This window comes from Lycium barbarum, chromosome 4 (assembly GCF_019175385.1).
Source record: "Lycium barbarum isolate Lr01 chromosome 4, ASM1917538v2, whole genome shotgun sequence".
NCBI lineage: Eukaryota > Viridiplantae > Streptophyta > Magnoliopsida > Solanales > Solanaceae > Lycium > Lycium barbarum.
In genome coordinates this window covers 35,589,206-35,600,154 of record NC_083340.1, presented here as the reverse complement: position 1 = coordinate 35,600,154, position 10,949 = coordinate 35,589,206, and the positions used below count along the sequence as shown (strand labels likewise).

The 10,949-nt window shown below is 30.5% G+C and overlaps 1 long non-coding RNA gene across 1 annotated transcript; it reads right to left on the bottom strand.

Annotated features, from left to right (window-relative positions):
* Nucleotides 1-1,799: 1,799 nt before the first annotated feature.
* On the bottom strand, nt 1,800-5,297 carry LOC132635865 (uncharacterized). The gene is made up of 2 exons (XR_009580786.1): nt 5,097-5,297; nt 1,800-4,787 (listed from the first exon to the last, which is right to left on the bottom strand). It is a non-coding gene; the product is annotated as an uncharacterized LOC132635865 (long non-coding RNA).
* Between the last annotated feature and the right edge of the window lie 5,652 nt (nt 5,298-10,949).

Sequence of the window (10,949 nt, the reverse complement as noted above, 5' to 3'; positions counted from 1 at the left end):
AAGAGGAAGAGATTGAAGTTTTGATAGCATGGAGTAGACCAAATGAAAGACTTTGAAGATATCTCAATGACCGAATTTAATATTGCGGAGATTATTAGCGAAATGATTCACACTTTTTTATTTTATTCTTGTACTACTTTTTTGCAACTCATGTATTATTTGCAAGTTAAAAAAACTACAACTTGCAAATAAATGTTATCCATTAATGAATAAAACATATGACTCATTAAGCTTTCTTCTATTTACTTGTGTTCATATTCTTACTTATAATATACATATACTTAAATTAAAACATAGAAAGTTATATACTTTTAAAAATAACTTAAGTTATAATACATAACTTAAGTTATAATACATATAACTTAAACATATATATATATATAACTTAAACATATATATATATATATATTGTCATGCCCTATTTTTAACGGAATAAAACTAGTTCACAACTTATGACTATGTTTCCTCTGATTTTGTAAATTTTCAGAGTCGCCACCTAATTTTAGGAAATATTAGGCATTTTTTAGTCTTTGAAACCTGTGAGATTCTAGGTAAGGATTTAAGCATCCCTCAGAGTCTATCCGAGGACAGTCTTTAAACGTTTAATTAACACTAGAGGGGGATTATTTAATTATTTATTATCACCTATTTAAAGAATTGCGAAAAAGAAAACTACTCTCTCAAAAAAAAGGATTTTTTAATGTAATTGTAATTATGTGAGTATTGCATAATGTAATTGTAATTATGTGAGTAAATGCATATAAAGGAAGTAGTTAATGTTAATGTGTGCATGAGAAAAATATGTATGACATTTGTTTTATCTAAGAGTGGTATGTATAATATAGGATAAGAGGATATATATATATATATATATATATATATACATACATATATAAGAAAAATAACGTATATACGTGATATGTATATGGGTAACAAAAAAAAACCAGTTATTGATGCCATGATAGTACTATATGTGTACATATAATGAAAATATGACTAAGGGAATTAATAAAAAAATAAGATAGTACAGGTATGGTATGCGCGTATGAAAATAGTATGTTGGTACACCTGTAATAAAGGAAAGCAATTAAGATAAGATGTAAAATTATATGTATTAGAAATATATATATTGTTTTCAAAAGATTTTAGAAGATGATGAGGTAATATGATTGTTGTATATAAGGACAGTATATATAATGTAGAGTATGAAAATGTATATTTTTTATGAGAAAATAATATATACATGAAGTATATTTATCGTAAAAAAAATATAGTGTAAAAGGTATACTTTAGAAATAGCCATGAAAAATATAATAATATGTATAAGTACCGTGATATAGTACACACATAATGAAAAGATTGATTGAGAAAATAAGATAGATAGTATATGTGTAATAAAATAAGTACGTACCTTATAATTCTTGAAATTTAGCTATAAGCCTAATATGATTTTTTTTCTTGTTTTCAACTTGGAAGACAAAGCTTGCTTGACGTTAGTGCAAAAGAACAAATTCTGAAAATAACAAAATGTTTTTTGAGCCACTAAAATTCTTATTTTTAATCCCCCAAAACTAGCGTTTTTCTTATTTGTAAAAATCCATGTGTGGGCCATTGCATAGAATATGTCTAGCTCTTGCTTGAAACACTTGACAAAAAACCTTGTTAGCAAATTCTTTATTTCAAAAGAAGTCCAATTTCACCTTTACATCTTGAAAAAAAGTTGACATCATATGACTACTCTAATACGCCTAATCCGAATAAATACACTAGGTTTCAATATCTTAAAAAAAAGGAGAGTAGGGAAGATAATGACTAAACTTACTAATATACTTAAGTCAAGTTACGAGTTCAAAACAAAAACTACAAAAATACAAATTCACAAGAGTGTTAGTCAAATAATATAAATAGCATGTATCAAACAATATGGAGGCTTAAAATTTTGAATAAGGAAGAAGGACGGAGACTCGAGACGTGGACGAGGTGGGACTGCTAGACACGAGCAAATAAATCTACTGCTGGCCGCTCTCTGATATGGGCAAAATCCAAAGTTTCCATAGCTCCAAATGCTCCCAAGTGTACATGTAAATGGAAGGAACAAAAGGAAGAATAAGTGTATGCAATACTAAAATATAAAGATACTAATATTCATGGCTAGAGATGAAGTCATGTTAAACGAAGGTAATATAGACAATACGAGTATTAATTCTAAAAGAAGTAACATTCCACTCCTGACATCACATTGCAATACTTTGAAATGTGCTTCTGATATAATGTGTTCATGACCAGCAACAAAACAACTCGAGGACCAAACAGATTATTTCCGTTAAAATTATTGCAGGTCCCAATTGATTCAACAGTTAGATTATTGCTAAAGAGTAATTAAGATCAGCCACATACCAATATGTTCTATAACTACGCATAGCACTAATAATTAAACTAGAGCAGCCGAGGCGAGACTTCTACAGCGTGAACAGAGAGTAACTCTTCCATTTTTAAAAAAAAAGTACATTTCTATTTTTTATTTAATATACTCTTGAAGAATGAAAACAGTAGGCTAATTTTAACAAATAGGAATGAAATAATTAATCGTTGAATGCATGTCATGATAAATAAATTAAACTAACAAAGCCTAACTACTCCCAGAAACTTGATTAATCTATAGAGAGATTTCCAATGGTAAAAGTACTCCAATACGCCCTTTAAAGAGGTGTTCCAACACATAAGCGTATACAACAAACAAGATAAACAACATCCCTTCGACTAGTTAGCACGAAAAGAGACAGAAGAAACAGAACCCTAACATTGTATCCAAAATATGACATAAGGCAACTTTCAATCCAATTTATACATTCTGCAACCATGTTTTCTAAAAGAAGATGCGAACCAGACAAGTAGTCTCTAATCCATTCCAACAAGCAGTGGTACGAAAATAAAGAAGTTGAAGAAGTTCAGACTTTTCATTCAATATCAACAAACATAGCATGCTAGACCAGTCTCATTTTTAGTAATAGAAAGTTGAACTCTTAGGGTCCTTTAGATTGCTAGACCAGTCTCATTTTTAGTAATAGAAAGTTGAACTCTTAGGGTCCTTTAGATGTTATCCAAAATCACCTATTTTCAAGATTTTTAGTAAAGAAAAGCTTACAACAAACTAGTGCCAATAACCTAGCGTGACTAATCAATTCTTGACGTAACTTAATGGTTTTAAGCATCTGCCCAGGGGTTCATACATATGTATTAGACAAGCATAATTCACTTTTAGGAAGAAGCCATCTTACATAGAGACTTTTTCTTTTTTATGAAGGCAGCAGCTCACGCAGCAGTTATTTCCCTAAATGATACACGTGCCAACCCTTTCAAAGTACATCAGTTCTCAAGCTCAAATGGCAACCAAGCCGCGGCCATATAACAGCATGCTTAGAGATTTAAAGATGGCAGCAATTCGGCCATATAAACACAGCTGTGCGTGGCCCAAAAATGCGGCCGTTCATGGCTCAAAACCCAGCAGCAGAATGGTAGAAAATGCAACAATGTTTAGGCCCAAAATTCAGCAGCGAATTGCCAAAAAACGCAGCTGTAAAATGGCCTAAAACGCAGCAGTAAATGGCATGAAATGCAGCAGCAACTGGCTCAAAAAACAGTAGCTGTCTTAGTACAAAAAAGTAGATTTTTTTATATCAAAACAGCAAACTTTCTAACCCAAAAAAAAAACAGTAGTTGTCTTAGTAAAAAAGGGTAGCTTTTCTATATCAAAACAACAACTTTCTAACCCAAAAAAAACAGTAGTTGTCTTAGTAAAAAAAGTAGCTCTTTTTTTTATATATATATATATATCAAAACAGCAACTTTCTAACCCAAAAACAGTAGTTGTCTGAGTAAAAAAAAAAAACAGTTGCTTTTTAATCAGACCGATAGCTAAACACATTAACACTTCAAAAATATATATTTTGAGCTAATCCCATAACACAGCAGAACAGAGAGACATTTTGGGACCTTATCGACGCTTATTCGAGCTAAAACAAACAGTGACACTCCTCAGAGCCCTACTCAAAATAAGATTACAACTAATAATGTGTTATAAGAGCTAGACGGGATTTGCCGAATGACTAATCATCATCACAATGAAGCTAAACTGGGCATTCATTAGAGACCAAAACACCTATTTCAATAACTAGGTTCATGTCACATTAATCAATAATAGAGCTAAGCTAGCCATACCAAGTCAAAATGCACACAGTAATCTTTATCATTTAACTGAACAATCTCTACACTATATAACTTTAAATTTAGTCTAACTTAAATGATAAAGCGAACAAGAACTGAACATACTAATCGCACACTTAGTTTTAAAGAAAAGAACTAAGGATTACATACTAAAGCAGAATAATTTTAAAACGAACAAAACTAACCTACAGGAATTCGAAAACGAATAGAACTGAATAAATTTAAGGCAAGGAAGAAAATTACTCTTTTTGCGAGCAGAGATGGGGCGACGGGAGTTAAAAACATATTCGACGAAATTAGTCGCCTTACACTAATTTACACCAAACGAGGAGAGAACACATTCCAGCCAACCAAACCAAGCAAACGACGAGAAAATGGTTGAACAAAACTACATTTCCACTTCTAGTAAGTTAAAGACGAAAAGAAGACGAGTGTGATTACCTTCTTCGTGACAGCGAACTGAGGCTACTGTAGTTGTCGAATCTCCAAATCCGCTCGGATTGGTCCTTGCTCAGTCGAGAACCGAAGGAGGGGATTTCGACAACCAAAAAACTTAGTATTTTCTGAAAATCCAAACTTAGTTTTCAGTTGTGAAAACGTTTGTTCAAGAGGTAATTTTTTAACACTTAAACTTGTTAACTTAAAGGAGATTTTCTACCCTTGAAACTTGTTTACTTAAATGGGATTTTCTACCCTTGAAACTTATTCCAAACAGCCCACAAGGGTCTGTATTTATAGGTAACAACTGAGGGTGTTTCAACAACTTCCTCCAGAGGCTTTTCCCTTTAAAATTCGAATTAAAGAGGGGGGGGGGGGGGGGGGGAATGGACGTTTTCAACAGATGAGATGGTGAAAGGGGTGATGGGACTTACCCATGAAATCTGCTGAATTTGCACATGGTTCCTGCAAGCTTCAGAGATGGAGTGTGAGAAAAGAGAAGAGGGGTGTAGGTAGCGGATTTTGGGGGATATGGGCGTGGTGGTGGTGAGGTGACGTGATGGGAGGTGGGGTGGCAGGTTAACGTTGAAAGGGAATCGCTTGGTTCAGTTGGTTAGAGATGAAGAGAAAGGGGTTTGTTTGGTTAGAGATGAAGAGAAAACCTACCGATTTAGGGGCTTAGTTTAGGTACGTTTGGGCCGGGTCGGGGGATTTTGGGCTGGGGCATTTTTGGGCCACAGATTTTGTAGGAGAAGGGAAATTGCCAAATATTATGTAGATGAATTAATCATCCTAATTCCTTTTCATTTTGAACTAATTAAAATATGCTTCTTTGTCCTAATCAATTCTCAAAAATTTGTACATATGAAAATTATAATACAAGTAATTTAATATACGTATTTAGTTTTAAAATATAATAAACGATGATTAACATAGTAATAAATAGGATTAAAGGAAAAATGCCCATGCCAATATTGATATAGGAATATCAACACTATCTTTTTTTTTTTTGATTTAATTGTAAAGAATGATGTTTAGTAATTTTTATAATTAAAAATACGGTGTTTGGTAATTTTTTAAGAAACAATAAGAATGTTCTTAACTTTAAAGAAATATATCTCGAAAAATAGCGTAATAATTAATGAAAATATTCCAAGCTTATTCTGGCGAATTTTCAGGACTGAGAAGCATAGTGAAATTAATTAAACGGAAAAGGAGGGCCAAAATTGGGTGTCAACATATATAAAATAAGGGTGAGAGACTTGAATATAAATGTAGATTTTGTCATAGGATTAGACTTTATGTTACATAATAACGGAAGTTGTATGATTACAAGAAATGGAATAATTTTCCTAAAAAATATTACTCATACACCAGTACAACCTCTTAAGACTGAAACTAGAATATAGTAATTGATGATGATAGATGGTCAGACATGAAAAAATCAATAATAGGAATAACAGAGGTGGATATGACAAATAATGGAAGAATTTTTTATATTAGCCTAGACTTTATAATGAATTTGGCAGAATTTGGAAAACATATTAAAATAAGAATACAGACCAAAGGATATGAAGAAATATGTAATGGTAATAATTTATTAATGTGTGTAGGATTTCTAGAAAAAATGACCAATAATAGTAACACAAAATTTAAAATTAAAGTAGAAGATGTAGTAGAAGTAATGGGAAACAGAGGAATAAAACTAATAAAACCCATAAAAACAAATCCTGAAGAATATGTAGGGTTAGAAGGGAATTTAGGAGATTTTAATAGAAAAAAGATTCTAAAGCTAGAATCTCACCTAATGTATATTAATTCTAAGGGAGAGATATCTATACGATTTACTAATTATAATTACACACCACATAAAGACATAGAAGAAGAAAGTACTTTAGATGAAAATGAAACTACTGAGTCAAATTTAATGAATATAGAACTAATACAAGAAGATTTTGAAGTAGATATTGCTATAGAAAAAGCAAAAGAACTCCATAAAGAAGATAAAAATAAAACTTTTAAATGTAAAGGATGTAAGTTAGAACATCTAACACTAGAAAAAGCTATAAGCCATTTTAAAATGTATTTATGAAGCTAATGTATGCTTTATGAACATAATGTTTGTATATGTTAAAAAAAAATGATTGATTATTTTTACTATTGTACTATTAGCGGAAATGCTTTTGACCAAGAGTTAGGTAAAAAATTATTTAATAAATTACCAGGAGTCTTAGGAAGAGAAATAGAAAACAGATGGAATAAGGGAGATGGAGTAGTACAAAACCCTAATCTGAAATGGTCAATAGGACATAGAATACAACATATAATGGATATATTACAAGAAAAATGTACACATATACAAATACAAAAACAATTAAAACAAAATGAAATGAATTTTTGTAAAAGCGTGGTCTACACTACTCAGAGATATGATAAAGACAATTATAAAAAGAAAAAACATAGAAAGTATAGAACTCAATATAATAGAAATTATCCTCAACATAATAAAAAGAAATATTATTTTAGAAAATCAGCAACCAGAAAACCTTATTTAGACAGAAATAGACATGTAAGATAATATAGAACTGAAAGGAATTATAAAAATAGACTGGAATGTTTTACTTGTGGAAGTGTAGAACACTTAGCAAATACATGTCCAAAAAGAATAAATAATAAGACAAGAAACTCACAGCTGATTGAAGATTTTCAAGAAACTTTAATAAATGTAGATGAATACATGTCAGACACGGAAAGTATATATTCCACAGTAAGTGTAGATACTGAGGAAAAAATCAAAACAGATTCATCAGACTTAGAAGCAAAAGAATTAATTAATGAAATAGGATTAGAAAAATTAGATTTAGAATCAATTCAAGTAGATAACCTAGCGAATATATCTGAAGACTGTAATCATAAATTCGAAAGAAATAAAGGATTAGATAGTAATACATGTTTATTTTGTAAATGGTACCCTAGTAGAGAGGAAAGAGCTAAATGTAAAAATTGTTATATAGAAGGATATATAATGTGTAAAGAAAAAGAATTTGAAACAAAATTAAATAAAGAGGAAAAACATAAGAAAATAGAAGACCCGACTATTAACCTAAGAATGATAACATTAGAAATAAGAATAAATGAATTAGAAACTAGATTGTATAAATTAGAAAAAGGAAAACAAAAGGATGAAGATAGCAAAAATGAAGAAATAAGTCTATTTAATATACAACCAATAATGAGACCATTAAAAATAATACCAGAAGATTCTCAAGCAGAACTAATGAGTATAGAGGATCATGAAGCACTAGTATGTAATGAAGATAAAAAATTATGAACAATAAAGATACTGATCCTGATATTGTATCTATTAATTCTTGTAACCTTAACTGGTTTTCTTTAGAATTACTTTATCTAATGTACTCCGGGTATAGCCTACTTAATTTTTGAATTCATGATTACAGTCTTCAGATATATTTGCTAGGTTATCTACTTGAATTGATTCTAAATCTAATTTTTCTAATCTTATTTCATTAATTAATTCTTCTGCTTCTGAGTCTGATGAATTTGTTTTGATTTTTTCCTCAGTATCTACACTTACTATATACTTTCCGTGTCTAACATGTATTCTGGTGCCAGAACTAGATAGAAAAATTTAGATTTTAAATAACAAATTTAGTTTAGAAAAATTACCTACGAAGACTGAAATAGAAAAGTTAGTTAAAGTTATTACAGAAAAACCAAAAGAAATAGAAATAAAGACAACCCGGATAGTAACTCAAATTACACAACAAGTAGAAGTATTAACTAGTGATATTAGAGAATTGAAAAAGACAGTAGAAGAACTAAAAGAGATTACTCTTTCATGAGTAGACTAACTTTAGCCCAAGAAGAAGCCTCAAAATTAATAGAAAAATCTATACATTTACCATAAGACTATATAGACTATATACCTAACGCTAAATCTGATCAAATAATACTAACAAAATATTCCTATAATCTCATTATTATTATTAGAAATAACTAAGAAAGTAGAACAGATAATAGTACCAAGGTTAGAATTGATAAGCGAACACCTACAATTGATAAGTGACCGACAAAAAGAAAAATTCACATAGAAACCCCAAAGAATAAAGAAGTTGAACAATTAAAGAAGGTAGAAATAACACCTCAGAAGGAAAAAACCAAAATAATTAGAAAACCACAAAAATGGACCTTTTTCCAATTAGATCAAGAAACGAAGGAGGATCAGAAAGGCAAGGACAAGAAAGACCAAGAGTAAGTTTTTTAGACAATAGAATAGGTAATAATTTTATCAAGAATTTTAAATAGAAGAAGGCCAGAAGAAAAATAATCAACAGTTAAGTGAGGTAATAGATGTAGATAGAGATATACAAATTTTTCAACAAAATCAATTAAAACTACTAAATCCAAAGACTTTATACAATATAGGACAATTCTCAAGTACATCACAATTATATAGATATTATAGAGAAGAGCAATTGTCAGCTATAGGAACTAAAGTCACCACTATAAATTTAATAAACGCAGAGGGTGTAAGACAAATAAAAAATACTGGAAGAAGTTTAATGCATATGGGATTAATAGTAATAGGATTAAAAGGATTAACTAGAAAGAATCTCGGAACTAAAGTCCTAATAGTAATTTATGATGATAGATGGTCAGACATGAAAAAGTCAATAATAGGAATAATAAAGGTAGATATGACAAATAATGGAGGAATTTTTTATATTATCCCAGACTTTATAATGAATTTGGCAGAATTTGGAAAACATATTAAAATAGGAATACAGACCAAAGGATACGAAGAAATGCGTAATGGTGATAATTTATTAATGTGTGTAGGATTTCTAGGGAAAATGACCAATAATAGTAACACAAAATTTAAAATTAAAGTAGAAGATGTAGTAGAAGAAATGGGAAATAGAGGAATAAAACTAATAAAACCCATAAAAATAAATCCTGAAGAATATGCAGGGTTAGAATGGAATTTAGAATATTTTAATAGAAACAAGATTCTACAGCCAGAATCTCACCTAATATATACTAATTCTAGGGGAGAAACATCTATACGATTTTAGAGGGGGGTTAGGTTTTTTGGATTCGATGGGTTATGTTTTTTCAATATTAAAAAGTTTTTTAAAGAACTTTGAAGAAAATATAATGTGGTTTTTATCAAATGTTTAAACAATCCTACTCGGTATTTCCTTACTCCTAGATGTCTTCTTATCATGTAGTTATATTTCTAAGTTTCTGTTTATCTCCCATTTTTTACTTTTTTTTTAATGATCTGGACTTTGTCCAGTAATGAATCTTGTTCCACTGTTCATCTCTTTCTCTTAACTTTTGTTCTTAATAATCTTCTTCTTTAACCACACCCCGGTCATAGCCAACATCGTCCTTTATCATTTGGACATTAAAACAACCTCTTTCTCACCTAGGAATTTACAGGTTAATCCATCGAGTTTATTACGAAGTTAAGAGAATAACTATATACTAAGAGTAACAAATTCATAATAACAAGTGATTACTTAAAACATAACATTTATAGAAACATGGACGTAATTTACATAATAGGGAGAATAGTACAGAAACATAGTTAATGAACTTACATGACTCGAAGATGGAGGGAGGTTTCCCTTTCGGGGAACCCCAAAAATTACTTCACACTAGGAGAAAATTACTGAAAACTTAATACTATTTTACAATAGAAGTTTATATTACAATGGTTTTGGACTAAAAAAAAGGGATTGAGGTATTTGATGAAAGAGAAGAGGAATATGGAGTTTTTCTTGAGAGGTGTTGTTGATGTTCTTGTTGGTGATGATTTTGATCCTTCACAAATGCTCTTATTTATAGACGTCTGGCGGACTTCAACTCTAGATTTCAAAATACGAAAGAATCTTTTGAGTTCAGCGGGGTGCTTTTTGGGCCCCATTGTCACGTGAAACTTTTCAAAAGAAGCTTTATATTTTTGTCTGTTTGCTGATCTGTCCATTTACTGTGGCTGCTTTATTAAAGCTACTTTAATATAGTCTCTTTTACTGAAAATGTCTTCTAGCCGTTGCTTTGTTCAACGAATCTTTCCGTCTTTTGTCTTATCATGATTACTTCTTCTACTAATAATAGTTATATATAATTTTTTTTAAGTGTCTAATTAATGCAGTGCAATAGAATCAAAACTCATCCATGAATCGTCATCATTTGGGTCTTGTGAATCTTGAAATGCACTGTTCTGAAAATTTACCATATCTCCTTCATCTGAACTATGA